Source organism: Eubalaena glacialis, chromosome X, assembly GCF_028564815.1.
Source record: "Eubalaena glacialis isolate mEubGla1 chromosome X, mEubGla1.1.hap2.+ XY, whole genome shotgun sequence".
Taxonomy (NCBI): Eukaryota; Metazoa; Chordata; class Mammalia; order Artiodactyla; family Balaenidae; genus Eubalaena; species Eubalaena glacialis.
In genome coordinates, this window is record NC_083736.1 from 13,533,792 (window position 1) to 13,549,029 (window position 15,238).

The 15,238-nt window shown below is 38.3% G+C and overlaps 1 long non-coding RNA gene across 1 annotated transcript in view; it reads left to right on the forward strand.

Annotated features, from left to right (window-relative positions):
• LOC133082711 (uncharacterized) overlaps positions 1–12,054 on the forward strand; it is a 212,904-nt gene extending 200,850 nt beyond the window's left edge. Inside the window, exon 3 of the long non-coding RNA XR_009698978.1 lies at positions 12,026–12,054. This is a non-coding gene — a long non-coding RNA (uncharacterized LOC133082711). The remainder of the gene's footprint in view (positions 1–12,025) is intronic.
• Positions 12,055–15,238: the final 3,184 nt, after the last annotated feature.

Consider the following 15,238-nt stretch of genomic DNA (forward strand, 5'->3'; position numbering starts at 1 on the left):
GACAACTGCAATCTCATTGTAGGCTCATTTCCTCCAGTTAGTCAAAGTGATTACAGCAGCATGGCTCAGTTTTAGGGATTATAGTCCACAGAGGGGAGAATAGGGTTAGAACTTTCAACACCCAATTATAGATATATCAAGTTTTTTTTTATTATTTTTGCTTTTGTTTTGTTTATTTTATAGTCCACTAAGCTTTAGTAAATCAGTATATGTTTCTACTACAGAGGAAAAGTACGATTTTACAGAGGAAAAGTAGGATAAAAGATAGGATTTTTTCCTATCTTTTAATTTTTCCACCATATTTTTATTTAATTTAACGGATTTACTACCTTCAAAGTGAAGACATCCAACCAAGTTTAGGTTGAACTAAAGTTAATTTCATTTGCTAATTTCTTGAACACTTCCATGACATACCCTGAGGCAGCTGGAGAAAAATAGAGATTCGAAAAATCAGGACTAAGAATCATTAAGTCTGCTTATTAGAAAAAGCAGAGGTTCTATTAGAAAGTTTTATAGATCATTTGGCCTTCCTTGAAAACAGCAAATGGACACAGTCTGTTCCTCTGATGTCAACCAGCTAATAGGCACATCTGTATGTCTCTGTCACAAATGGGACCAAGTAACAGGACAATACCAATATGTGTGTTGATGATGAATCAGCCGCGTGATAGTCAAAAACAAAGAATTGCATCTTTTGTAGAGGCTAAAGTTAGTTGTCTTGGATATTTGTGGTATAATATTAAGAAGGGACTTAGCAACAAAACAACGTCACATAGGGTAATTTTGGTAAAACATGAGGTACAAATAATCCCTTAACAAAAGACAAGCAACACCTGCTGTTTATCAGTAGTAACATGAAATTATACATAGTTTTCTGTTGGGATTATTTGCTTATAATCAAATTAAATGTTCTCTTTAGAACCTGTGTGTTTTATGTGTGTTGACGGGAAGTGAGGGTCCTTGGCAAGAAGGAAGGTCTACGGAAATAGCCCAAATGTAAAGGGAAAGGGGAAAGAAAGCTAGGGAAAAACAGAACCTAAGGAAGAAGTAGATGCATTTCTTTTCTTTTCTTTTTTTTAAACATCGTTATTGGAGTATAGTTGCTTTACAATGGTGTGTTAGTTTCTGCTTTATAGGAAAGTGAATCAGCTATACATATACATATATCCCCATATCTCCTCCCTCTTGCATCTCCCTCCCACCCTCCCTATCCCATCGCTCTAGGTTGTTACAAAGCACTGAGCTGATCTCCCTGTGCTATGTGGCTGCTTCCGACCAGCTATCTATTTTACATTTGGTAGTGTATATATGTCCATACGACTCTCTCACTTCATCCCAGCTTACCCTTCCCCCTCCCCGTGTCCTCAAGTCCATTCTCTACGTCTGCATCTTTATTCCTGTCCTGCCCCTACGTTCTTCATAGCCTTTTTTTTTTTTTTTTTTTTTAGATTCCATATATAGGTGTTAGCATACGGTATTTGTTTTTCTCTTTCTGACTTACTTCACTCTGTATGACAGACTCTAGGTCCATCCACCTCACTACAAATAACTCAATTTCGTTCCTTTTTATGGCTGAGTAATATTCCATTGTATATATGTGCCACATCTTCTTTATCCACTCATCTGTCGATGGACACTTAGGTTGCTTCCATGTCCTGGCTATTGTAAATAGAGCTGCAGTGAACATTGTGGTACATGACTCTTTTTGAATTATGGTTTTCTCAGGGTATGTGCCCAGTAGTGGGATTGCTGGGTCGTATGGTAGTTCTATTTTTAGTTTTTTAAGGAACCTCCATACTGTTCTCCATAGTGGCTGTATCAATGTACATTCCCACCAACAGTGCAAGAGGGTTCCCTTTTCTCCACACCCTCTCCAGCATTTATTGTTTGTAGATTTTTTGATGATGGCCATTCTGACCAATGTGAGGTGATACCTCATTGTAGTTTTGATTTGCATTTCTCCAATGAGTAGTGATGTTGGGCATCCTTTCATGTGTTTGTTGGCATTCTGTATATGTTCTTTGGAGAAATGTCTATTTAGGTCTTCTGCCCATTTTTGGATTGGGTTGTTTGTTTTTTTGATATTGAGCTGCATGAGCTGCTTGTAAATTTTGGAGATTAATCCTTCATCAGTTGCTTCATTTGCAAATATTTTCTCCCATTCTGAGGGTTGTCTTCTCGTCTTGTTTATGGTTTCCTTTGCTGTGCAAAAGCTTTGAAGTCTCATTAGGTCCCATTTGTTTATTTTTGTTTTTATTTCCATTTCTCTAGGAGGTGGGTCAAAAAGGATCTTGCTGTGATTTATGTCATAGAGTGTTCTGCCTATGTTTTCCTCTAAGAGTTTGATAGTGTCTGACCTTACATTTAAGTCTTTAATCCATTTTGAGTTTATTTTTGTGTATAGTGTTAGGGAGTGTTCTAATTTCATTCTTTTACATGTAGCTGTCCAGTTTTCCCAGCACCACTTATTGAAGAGGCTGTCTTTTCTGCATTGTATATTCTTGCCTCCTTTATCAAAGATAAGGTGACCATATGCGCGTGGGTTTATCTCTGGGCTTTCTATCCTGTTCCATTGATCTATATTTCTGTTTTTGTGCCAGTACCATACTGTCTTGATTACTGTAGCTTTGTAGTATAGTCTGAAGTCAGGGAACCTGATTCCTCCAGCTCCGTTTTTCTTTCTCAAGGTTGCTTTGGCTATTCGGGGTCTTTTGTGTTTCCATACAAATTGTGAGATTTTTTTTGTTCTAGTTCTGTGAAAAATGCCAGTGGTAGTTTGATAGGGATTGCATTGAATCTGTAGATTGCTTTGGGTAGTATAGTCATTTTCACAGTGTTGATTCTTCCAATCCAAGAACATGGTATATCTCTCCATCTGTTTGTATCATCTTTAATTTCTTTCATCAGTGTCTTATAGTTTTCTGTATACAGGTCTTTTGTCTCCTAAGGTAGGTTTATTCCTAGGTATTTTATTCTTTTTGTTGCAGTGGTAAATAGGAGTGGTTCCTTAATTTCTCTTTCAGAATTTTAATCATTACTGCATAGGAATGAAAGAGATTTCTGTGCATTAATTTTGTATCCTGCTACTTTACCAAATTCATTGACTAGCTCTAGTAGTTTTCTGGTAGCATCTTTAGGATTCTCTATGTATAGTATCATGTCATCTGCAAACAGTGACAGTTTTACTTCTTCTTTTCCAATTTGGATTCCTTTTATTTCTTTTTCTTCTCTGATTGCTCTGGCTAAAACTTCCAAAACTATGTTGAATAATAGTGGTGAGATTGGGCAACCTTGTCTTGTTCCTGATCTTAGTGGAAATGGTTTCAGTTTTTCACCATTGAGAATGATGTTGGCTGTGGGTTTGTCATATATGGCCTTTATTATGTCATGTTGAGGAAAGTTCCCTCTGTGCCTACTTTCTGGAGGGTTTTTATCATAAATGGGTGTTGAATTTTGTCAAAAGCTTTATCTGCCTCTATTGAGATGATCATATGGTTTTTCTCCTTCAATTTGTTAATATGGTTTATCACATTGATTGATTTGCGCATACTGAAGAATCCTTGCATTCCTGGGATATACCCCACTTGATCATGGTGTATGATCCTTTTAATGTGCTGTTGGATTCTGTTTGCTAGTATTTTGTTGAGGATTTTTGCATCCATGTTCATCAGTGATATTGGCTTGTAGTTTTCTTTCTTTGTGACATCTTTGTCTGCTTTTGGTATCAGGGTGATGGTGGCCTCATAGAATGAGTTTGGGAGTGTTCCCTCCTCTGTTATATTTTGGAAGAGCTTGAGAAGGATAGGTGTTAGCTGTTGTCTAAATGTTTGATAGAATTTGCTTGTGAAGCCATCTGGTCCTGGGCTTTTTTTTGTTGGAAGATTTTTAATCACAGTCTCAATTTCAGTGCTTGTGATTAGTCTGTTTATTTTTTCTAATTCTTCCTTGTTCAGTCTCGGAAAGTTGTGCGTTTCTAAGAATTTGTCCATTTCTTCCAGGTTGTCCATTTAATTGGCATATAGTTGCTTGTAGTAATCTCTCATGATCCTTTGTATTTCTGCAGTGTCAGTTGTTACTTCTCCTTTTTCATTTCTAATTCTATTGATTTGAGTCTTCTCCCTTTTTTTCTTGATGAGTCTGGCTAATGGTTTATCAATTTTGTTTATCTTCCCAAAGAACCAGTTTTTAGTTTTATTGATCTTTGCTATCGTTTCCTTCATTTCTTTTTCATTTATTTCTGATCTGATCTTTATGATTTCTTTCCTTCTGCTAACTTTGAGGTTTTATTGTTCTTCTTTCTCTAATTGCTTTAGGTGTAAGATTAGGTTGTTTAATTGAGATGTTCCTTGTTTCTTGAGGTAAGATTGTATTGCTATAAACTTCCCTCTTAGAACTGCTTTTGCTGCATCCCATAGGTTTTGGGTCATCATGTTTTCATTGTCATTTGTTTCTAGGTATTATTTGATTTCCTTTTTGATTTCTTCAATGATCTCTTGGTTATTTAGTAGTGTATTGTTTAGCCTCCATGTGTTTGTATTTTTTACAGATTTTTTTCCTGTAATTGATATCTAGTCTCATAGCATTGTTTTTGGAAAAGATACTTGATACAATTTCAATTTTCTTAAATTTACCAAGGCTTGATTTCTGACCCAAGATATGATCTATCCTGGAGAATGTTCCATGAGCACTTGAGAAGAAAGTGCATTCTGTTGTTTTTGGATGGAATGTCCTATAAATATCAATTAAGTCCATCTGGTCTAATGTATCATTTAAAGCTTGTGTTTCCTTTTTTATTTTCATTTTGGATGATCTGTCCATTGGTGAAAGTGGGGTGTTAAAGTCCCCTACTATGCGTTACTGTCGATTTCCCCTTTTATGGCTGTTAGCATTTGCGTTATGTATTGAGGTGCTCCTATGTTGGGTGCATAAATATTTACAATTGTAATATTTTCTGCTTGGATTGATCCCTTGATCATTATGTAGTGTCCTTCTTTGTCTCTTGTAATAACCTTTATTTTAAAGTCCATTTTGTCTGACATGAGAATTGCTACTCCAGCTTTCTTTTGATTTCCATTTGCATGGAATATCTTTTTCCATCCCCTCACTTTCAGTCTGTATGTGTCCCTAGGTCTGAAGTGGGTCTCCTGTAGACAGCATATATACAGGTCTTGTTTTTGTATCCATTCAGCCAGTCTGTGTCTTTTGGTTGGAGCATTTAATCCATTTACATTTAAGGTAGTTATCAATATGTATGTTCCTATTACCATTTTCTTAATTGTTTTGGGTTTGCTATTGTAGGTCTTTTCCTTCTCTTGTGTTTCCTGCCTAGAGGAGTTCCTTTAGCATTTGTTGTAAAGCTGGTTTGGTGGTGCTGAATTCTCTTAGCTTTTGCTTGTCTGTAAAGGTTTTAATTTCTCCATCAAATCTGAATGAGATCCTTGCTGGGTAGAGCAATCTTGGTTGTAGGTTTTTCCCTTTCATCATTTTAAATATGTCCTGCCACTCCCTTCTGGCTTGCATAGTTTCTGCTGAAAGATCAGCTGTTAACCTTATGGGGATTCCATTGTATGTTATTTGTTGCTTTTCCCTTGCTGCTTTTAATATTTTTTCTTTGTATTTAATTTTTGATAGTTTGATTAATATGTGTCTTGGCATGTTTCTCCTTGGATTTATCTTGTCAGGGACTCTCTGCGCTTCCTGGACTTGATTGGCTATTTCCTTTCCCTTATTAAGGAAGTTTTCAACTATAATCTCTTCAAATATTTTCTCAGTCCCTTTCTTTTTCTCTTCTTCTTCTGGGACCCCTATAATTTGAATGTTGGTGCGTTTAATGTTGTCCCAGAGGTCTCTGAGACTGTCCACATTCTTTTCATTCTTTTTTCTTTATTCTGCTCTGCGGTAGTTATTTCCACTATTTTATCTTCCAGGTCACTTACCTGTTCTTCTGCCTCAGTTATTCTGCTATTGATTCCTTCTAGAGAATTTTTATTTTCATTTATTATGTTGTTCATCTCTTTTTATTTGCTCTTTAGTTCTTCTAGGTCCTTGTTAAATGTTTCTTGTATTTTCTCCATTCTATTTCCAAGATTTTGGATCATCTTTACTATCATTACTCTGAATTATTTTTCAGGTAGACTGCCTATTTCCTCTTCATTTGTTTGGTCTGCTGGGCTTTTACCTTGCTCCTTCATCTGCTGTGTATTTCTCTGTCTTCTCATTTTGCTTAACTTACCGTGTTTGGGGTCTCCTTTTCACAGGCTGCAGGTTCGTAGTTCTTGTTGTTTTTGGTGTCTGCCCCTAGTGGGTAAAGATGGTTCAGTGGGTTATGTAGGCTTCCTGGTGGAGGGGACTGGTACCTGTGTTCTGGTGGATGAGGCTGGATCTTGTCTTTCTGGTGGGCAAGACCACGTCTGGTGGTGTGTTTTGGGGTGTCTGTGACCTTATTATGATTTTAGGCAGCCTCTCTGCTAAGGGGTGGGGTTGTGTTCCTGTCTTGCTAGTTGTTTGGCATAGGGTGTCCAGCACTGTAGCTTGCTGGTCGTTGAGTGGAGCTGGGTCTTAGCGTTGCGATGGAGGTCTCTGGGAGAGCTTTCGCCATTTGATATTACGTGGAGCCAGGAGTTCTCTGGTGGACCAGTGTCCTGAACTCGGCTCTCCCACCTCAGAGGCTCAGGCCTGACACCCAGCCGGAGCACCAAGACCGTGTCAGCCACATGGCAAAGGTGTTGTGTGTGGTGCCAACTCTCTGGTTCCACAGAGGTAGATGCATTTCTAATAGGTTACAAGTCTGAAGAATGAATCTCCCTTAATTTGCTGACTGATACATTTTAAAATTAAGGTATCTGAAGAAGATTTTGGCCCTAAGATAAGAATATCACATTGAAAGGTGTAGAAAACATTTTTAACAGCAAAATCTGTGTTTTAGGAAAAAAAAACTTGATAAAATATAGCTAATATTTCTATAAACTTCCCATTTTGCTAGAATATTTTGCTTGTTTGACACAGCAATTAAATGTTAAATTTTATCTAGACAAACTTCGTGGAACTAAAAATTATTTTGCTTTCTATCAACCTACTTTCCCAAATATTTTGTAACAGCTACACCTGTTAGAACCTATTTCACTGCATGAGGTGGAAGTGTTGGCTTTTAGCAGTGATCTGGGAAAAAAGGAATTGATGAAGAAAAGCAGTTGAAGTAACCACTGAAAAGGAAATAAAAGATAAATAGTAGCAGCAGAGCAACAGAACAACTATGCAGGGTGTCTGAGGACACTTGCTTTTATAATACACAGTTAAGGGACTCACAGGAGCATCCAGCTCTGCAAGTCATTATGTGTCATTAAGTCTGTTGCTTGGTAAAATGGTGCCACGGTGACGTTTATGGAAAAAGGGGCCCTGAAAGGGAAACGACAAAATCTAGCTGGTATAGAAGGCAGAAATCTTCAGGAGGTAAAAATAGGAGGATCTGGCTAAGGTGGCCAGACTCAGCCCACCAATCTCGTCCCTGTTGAGTTACTTAATGAGATATATACATTCCGACAACTTTATGACTTCCACTACGTAGTTTTGGTGGGATGTTATCCAAATAGGGATAATTCCCATTCCTGGGAAATAGTATCTCATGTGGCTGACTGGCCGTTTTCAGTCAGCACAGTGAATGGATCTCCCACCAGGAAAACTGAATTACTGTAGGGAGATAGTCAGTCCTCTTTACAGAACACTTGCACTCAGAAGCTTTTGTGTTTTTGAACTCTAAAGACACACGCTATCGTACATGCCACTGCTGCTGGGCTAGAACCAAAGCAAATTAATTATGCCTTCTCCCAACACATGCCAGTTGCTACCCTTGGTGTAGTTTTGCTTTAGATTTGTGAGCAATGTTTTTGACTGATGGCCTTTTGAAACCCTATCTCCTTGCTTGAAGAGGAGCTGCTAATCTAGTCTTGCATTTGTTTCTCTATTTTATATCCTGTTTTTAAACATCTCAGGCACTGTTCTACATGCTTTACAAATATTCGCCATTTAATCCTTATAAGGACCTTCAGGTGGGGTGTATCGTTATCCCCATTTTACAGGTGGGGAAACTAAAGCACTAGAGAAGTTAAGTAACTCGCTCAAGGTCACACAATTAGTATATCATGAAGCTGGGATTTGAACTCAGGAAGTCTAGTTCCAGAATCCGAGCCTGGCCACTGTCCACTGCCCTTTCCTTGTCTCTTCATTCTTTTACTCTCTCTCTTTCACCACCACGCTTGATTGAGATGTTCTACCTTTATTATTTCAGCTAGAGCAATTTCATCAGCATGTTGTCTCTTGGCTTTTGGGCAGACTGGGAGGGTGGAGGTGAGATGTGAGATTGTGGGGAGACAGGTGCACATTAAGTTGGAAGGCCTGGAAGAGCGACGGTCACCATGTAACCATTACAGCAGATTTCTCTTCAGTGTGGAGTCAGAGGCCTGGATTCAAATCCTAGTGCCACCACTGACTGACTCTGGGACCTTGCCTTTATTGCTTATGTCTTCATTTTACAGACTCCTTTTCTACAAATTGGAAATTGATTGTAGTGCTTACTCTGTAGGGTTGTCGTGGGGATTGCAGGGGACAATCCTGGCACATAATAATTGCTCAGTAAACATTAGCTAGGATAGTGATTATTGTGATGGCTATATCAATTTTAGGCATGATTTGTTACGTAAGACCCAAGCATCAGAGAATAGGTCATGTTTAGTTTTCAGCTGAGGCCACACTCAGGCCAAATTTTCTAGAAAAAGTTGGCATCTGATGGTGGTTTATTGATAAGGGAAATGGAAGACATATGATCTTAGGAGAAAGACTACTCTGCTTCTATATTTTAATTGTGAAAGGTCTCCCTCTACCATGTTGACTTGGGGAATAAGGAATAATATTTGAAATTGGCATTGCAAAATGAGTCTCAAAAATGCCTGACACATAGTAGGTACTCAACAAATATTACCTTCTACTTATGTCCTATAACCCACACCCCCTGCTTGTCACTCTTATTTCTCACATCCCCAATCCTTGGTTCTAGTCAAGCCACAGTCACTGCATTCTTGTTCTCACTCTATGCCTTTGCTCACCTTAATATTCCTGCGTGGAATGCCATCAGTTCTTTCCATGCTTCCAAGTCCTACACATGCTCTCCCTGAAGCATTTCTGAGCCACACAAGCCTGCTTAGGGGTGAAGGTGAATTGAGAGAAGGCACTGTGTAAGCAGGAACCAATTGTACAACCTTCCAGAGCCCCCAAGTTCAGTTGTCCTTCCAGAAAGAACAGATGACAAGACATCAACAGTGAACCCAGAGGAACTTAAGGCAGATTGACTCAAAAATAGATTGTGTCCTTCCCCTGAAGACTCTTGACTATAGTTTTTCAGTGTCCTTCAGTCTTTAGAATCAGTGCCAGGGAAGAGAGGGGAGGGAGCTTAGAAGTAGACTGGGATTTGGTTCTAGTAGCAAATTTGGTGATGGAGTCACAGGATGGGAGTACATTTACCATCTAGAATAAATTGATTGCCAGGGATTAGTCTGGAAGTCCAGAATCATAAATCACAGTAGGTTCTACAAAGAATACTTTTGCTCATGGGAATTTTGAAGACTGTGAAACTGAAATTCCATTGCCTATTGCCAATCAAATACTTTTTAGATACAAAATTTGTTCAGAAAAGTTATCTAAAACTTGGAAATAAGGCAAAAAGATGACTGTGTGTCCTTTCAGTGACATATAGGAGCTTTTCCTAACAGGCCCATCCAAGGATTATTTAACTCTAGAGGGAAACATACCTTTGTTTGATTTACTATTTGCTCTTGATTAGAGCCCAGCCTCTGAGAGGCTATATGATAACTTCAAACTTTTCTGGGGGGTCTGATTGAGATGTAAATAATTTCTGTGCAGTAAAATAGATAACCCCAAAGTTTACATTTTTGTTGCTCTGTAGGACACAATACTTTTATATCAAATTTCATAATCTTTTTCCTGCATTCCTTCTTTCAGTTCCTGTATATACTCCGTCTCTCACATTATCCTTTGAACCAGCTTTATTTTCTGATTAATGAGAGAAATAAGTCTGTGATACGTGCTCACTTTATATGAAAGTCACGTTTTTAACATTTAAAATATTATACTTTGATAAACCCTCATTTGAAAGTTGAAATTTTTATGGCGAAGTAGTGAGGCCTTTGAGAAAGAATTCTAAAAATAAAACTCAATATGAAAGTCTTTTTCTTCTTTTAGCAAGTTTGGAAGAATTAGAGGTAAATAGCCGGAGCACCTAGTCACTAATGATAGAGAGTAGGTTCAGACAGTGCTGTTCTGAATGATGCAAATGTGATCATCAGAAAGATGTACTAAGACTGAGGTATTACATGACAAAGAGCTGAACTGAGCAATTTGCCAGCCAGATGCCCGCCCCTCCCCACCAACCCTTAGTTTGGGTTCATTTAACTTTAAAGTCTGTGTCAGTTTTGAATTTAAAATAAACTATTACTTGACAATTCTTCTAACCTAAAAGAAACCCAGGAAAATGGATTAAGATGAAAATGCTGTAGCTCTTTTATTTTGCTTTCAGTACAACTGGTAATTTTCAGCAATCCTCTTGATTCCTTTCATTGTTTGCCATGTATCCACGGGCATACGTAAAGGCTAAAAACTTACTTTGAGATACTACTTTCTTTTGCTTTGAGAGATTTGACAGTTTTCGGTCGTATCTTTCCTGGCAAGCCTTTGGAAGAAACATTAGTGTTCCCCATAATTGAGATATGTTGGAGTTTGGGGCCTAGGACCAGTATAATTTGGTGGTGGAAAGTTCAGGCTCACTGTGTATACTGTCTGGGTTCAAATCCCAGCCCTACTATTCCCTAGATATACTCCAATTATTTAACCTCGCTAAGCTTCAGTTTCCTCACGTGAGAAGTGGGGACAGTAATAGGACTTACCAAACAGAGTCCTTCTGAGGTGCTCGGCATAGTGACTGGCAAATAGTAAGCAATCAATTTGTGGGAGCTATTATTATTTTGAAGGTAGGGAACATGTAAATGTGCAAATGTTTCCCATTTGTACGTGGCTCACATTTTGGGTATCTCTAACCATTTCCTCTCTTTCTCCTTCTTACCCAGTAGCACCGTAGTGAGAAATTAATAGGATTTTAACATTCATTTGTGTGTATCCAATAAAGTTTTTTTTTTCCTATTTTATTGGAAAGCAAAACAAAAAAATGAAAATCAAAAAAGTTAAATATTTCCTATTTCTGAAGGAGAGGATTGATTAAATTGCATTATTTCCCAGGAGTATATTTGTATTTTTTTCCCTTGTGGACAACAATGCTCCCTCAGCGCACTGCATTGGATTATTTGACTTTTTCTGCACCTTTAAGTCCAGTCATGGGGAGGAGGTCACGGCTCTCCCTTCACTCCTACAGCGGCAGTCTGGGTGTAACCTAATGCCGTAACATTTCATGAGACAGGAAAGAAACATCCACGTCAGTCATGATTTGAGCTGTGTTCCCATCCCTGGTTTCATCAAGTATGACAGCATAATTATAAGGCTTCCTATACGAGTTACGTAGGCAACCAAGATCCTCTGCCTGCTTTCTCCTTCTGATGTGTGTCTCTTGTCTTGTAATGAAGTTCCTTACTGGTGTGTTCTTCATAGAATATGTTTATATGAGACTAATCTTTCAAGGGTCTCTGCGTGATTTCACCCCAAATTTCCTAAAGTTGTCTAAGACAATCTACTTATAATGACAACTCCAGGGGCCATGGGTGGCGTATAGTGGAGGAATTCTAAAGACGCTGGAGGAAGTGTTGGTGCTTAGTGTAAATGTTAACTATGCTAAGATGAACAACTGGATGAGAGCATTCAGGGCTGACAAGAATTCAGGTGAGAAGTCCTAGCTGGTGGGGGCAAAGAGTTTAGTTAACTGCCAGCCCAACATGAGCCAGCAGTGTGATCCAGCTGGGGGTGCCTGAAGATGGAATAGACCTGGTCTATGATTTTGTGTTTCCTCTAGTTGAAGCTTAGCAGTCGTCCACTTGGGCTGTTGTATGGAGTTTTCCGGCATTGAAATAGAGGAGATAAAGGTGAAGTGATCTTGAAGATCCCTTACAACTGTAAGTTTGGATGCTGCTTTTTTTTTCTTTTTCTCAATTTTTTTAAAGTATAATTTACCTCTAATGAAACATACAGATATTAAGTGTTGATGAGTTTTGTTAAAGATATACACCCATGTTACTCCCTCCCAATTAAAGACATAGAACACTTCCATTACCCCATAAAGTTCATTGTACTCCTCTACAGTCAATGTCCCCTCTCCGTAGGTAATCACCATTCTGATTTCTATTAACACAGATTCTAGAACTTCATACAAAGGGAACCATATAGTATGCACTCATTTATATCTGGCTTCTTTCACATAACAATGTTTTTGAGATTCATCCATGTTGTTGTGTGTTATCAGTGGTTCATCCTGTTTTATTGCTGAGTTGTATTCCATCATGTGCATATACCACAATTTGTTTATTCAGTCTCCTGTTGATGGATGTTTGAGTTGTTGGCTACTTCGAATAAAGCAGAATAAATATTCTTGTACAGATCTTTCAGTGGACATATGGCTTTGTTCCTCTTGAGTAAATACCTAGGAATGGAACTGCTTGATCGTAGGATAGTTGCATTTTCACTTTATAAGGAGCTGCCAAAAAGTTTTCCAAAGTAATTGTACCATTTAACGCTGCCAGCAGCCATGTATTGAGAGTTCCAAGTACACCACAATCTGGCCACTCTGTTTTTCTTTTCATCATAGGCGTTCATTTCCCTTAGGTGTGTTCCTAAGGAAACCATAGAGATGATCACTGTTACTAGCAAAGGTTCACTTGAAAGTTAGCCTAAGCTAATAGGAAAAACCAGAAAACAGCATGCATTGATCACATTGGACTTGACTTTTGATTAAGGATTAGCATAAATCATGTGATTTACGAATAATCATGGGTGGGGGAAACATGCTTGTTAGTTTGTCGTTTCCTCATAGCTCCTTATATGGCCAGAAAGCTCTCCTTTCTGGTGTTTTTATATTAAGAACTTTGACAGTTGTCCTGTCAGGACAGGACAGTTTGTCCTCTTATCAGGAGGAAAGTAGTAATTTGCTCATCCATCAAATTTTGAGGTACTTTTGGAAAAGGAATCCCTGGAAAAATGGTGTTTGGTGTTAGGGGCTCTAGGAATAAAAAAGCAGGGTTGGACAAAATATCATGGATCTAGTATATATGGAAGAAAATGTTGGGTAAGGTGGCTCTCTTTTTTCTTTTTTTCTTAATTTATTGAAGTATTGTTGACTTACAACATTAGTTTCAGGTGTACAACATAGTGATCATAGTGATTCAGTATTTTTATAGATTACAAACCATGCAAAGTTGCTATAAAATATTGACTATATTCCCTGTGCTGTACATTACATCCCTATGACTTATTTATTTTATAGGGTGGCAGTTGGCACCTCTTAATCCCCTTCACCTTTTCGCCCCTCTCCCACCCATCTTCCCTGTGGTAATCACTAGTTTCTTCTCTGTGTCTGTGAGCCTGTTTCTGTTTTGTTATATTTGTTTGTTTGTTTTGTTTTTTAGATTCCACATATTAGTGAAAACACGTAGCACACAAAGGTTCCCTTTTATCCACATCCTCGCCAACACGTGTTATTTCTTGTGTCTTTCACAATAGCCATTCTGACAGGTTTTAGGTGAGATCTCATTGTGGTTTTGATTTGCATTTTTTTGATTATTAGGGATGTTGATATTGAGCGTTTTTTCATGTGCTGGCCTTCTGTATGTCTTCTTTGGAAAAATGCCTATTCAGGTCCTCTGCCCAGTTTTTTTTTTTTTTTAATAAATTTATTTATTTATTTATTTTTGGCTGTGTTGGGTCTTCATTGCTGAGCGCGGGCTTTCTCTAGTTGCGGCGAGCGGGGACTACTCTTCATTGTGGTGCGCAGGCATCTCATTGCGGTGGCTTCTCTTGTTGTGGGGCATGGGCTCTAGGCTCGCGGGCTTCAGTAGTTGTGGCAATGGGCTCAGTAGTTGTAGCTCACGGGCTCTAGAGCGCAGGCTCAGTAGTTGTGGCGCAAGGGCTTAGTTGCTCCGAGGCATGTGGGATCTTCCCGGACCAGGGCTCGAACCCGTGTCTGCTGCATTGGCAGGTGGATTCTTAACCACTGCGCCACAAGGGAAGTCCCCCTCTGCCCAGTTTTTAATCTGGTTGTTTGGTTTCTTGATATTGAGTTGTATGAGTTCTTTATATATTTTGGATATTAACCCCTTATCTGACATATTATTTGCAAATATCTTCTCCCATTCAGTAGGTTGCCTTTCTGTTTTGTTGATGGTTTCCTTTTTTTTTTTACTGTGCAAAAGCTTTTTAGTTTGATTAGGTCCTATTTGTTTATTTTTGCTTTTGTTGTAGGGCGGCTGTCTTGTGAGTAAAGAAGTATTTTGTGTGGTAGATTAATAATGTGCCATCATTTATTAAATGGTTACTATACGCCAGGCACTGGACTAAGTATTTTCATATATTCTTTTAATTTTTGCAACAACCTTACAAAATAGACAACATTAATTTCCCAGTATTATGGAAGAGAAAAGTGAAGTTCATAGAGGTTAAATAACTTACCCAAAGACACAACTATTACATAGTAGAGCTGTGTTATAGCTCTACTATTTGAACCCAACAGTGCCATGGCTGAGCTATACTTTGGTAAGAAAGTTGAACTGGATGGTCACATGGAAAAAAGTACGTGTGTGTGTGTGTGTGTGTGTGTGTGTGTGTTATAGGATGACCAGAGTCTTTCCAACATAAAAGTAAATTTCACTAAGATAAAATTCCGTGGGAGAAATGGAATGGAAATATGAGATTAAGGAGGAAAAGAAATACTGTAAAATTTCTTTGTGTATTAAAAAAAAAGAATGATGATAGGTATCAAATGGTATTTAGATTCTGTTGGATATATTTATTTATTTTTTAACATCTTTATTGGAGTATAATTGCTTTACAATGGTGTGTTAGTTTCTGCTTTATAACAAAGTGAATCAGCTATACATATACATATATCCCCATATCTCTTCCCTCTTGCATCTCCCTCCCTCCCACCCTCCCTATCCCACCCCTCTAGGTGGTCACAAAGCACCGAGCTGATCTCCCTGTGCTATGCGGCTGCTTCCCACTAGCTATCTATTTTATG